This window comes from Penaeus monodon, chromosome 22 (genome assembly GCF_015228065.2).
Source record: "Penaeus monodon isolate SGIC_2016 chromosome 22, NSTDA_Pmon_1, whole genome shotgun sequence".
In the NCBI taxonomy this organism is placed as follows: Eukaryota; Metazoa; Arthropoda; class Malacostraca; order Decapoda; family Penaeidae; genus Penaeus; species Penaeus monodon.
Genome location: NC_051407.1, coordinates 7,857,620 through 7,857,985, shown reverse-complemented (window position 1 = coordinate 7,857,985; position 366 = coordinate 7,857,620).

Here is a 366-nt window from a genome sequence, read left to right as displayed (position 1 = left end):
TTGCTAGACGAAGTACTCAACCCCATTCCCAATTGCATTATAAATTTATGCCCTCACTGCACATTTCCCTCAACCTGAAGTTAGTAACCATTTTGGTCATTCAGCATGGAGAATTCAGATCTAGGTCTGTGACAAATAACAGGGAAGATCCTGCCTTCGCCCTGCGCGACCCCACCATGATTATTGCAGATGAAGCTTCAAGGCGCGATGGTGTCTTAGAGGTCATTCGATATTATCAAGGAATATATGTAGGGCAGCGAATAAGCAATCAACTCCACATACAAGTATGGAACATATACAGAAGAGTAAAACAAGATCTGCCACAGACTAGCAACTCTCTCGGAGGATGGTACTGGGCTTCGCCCA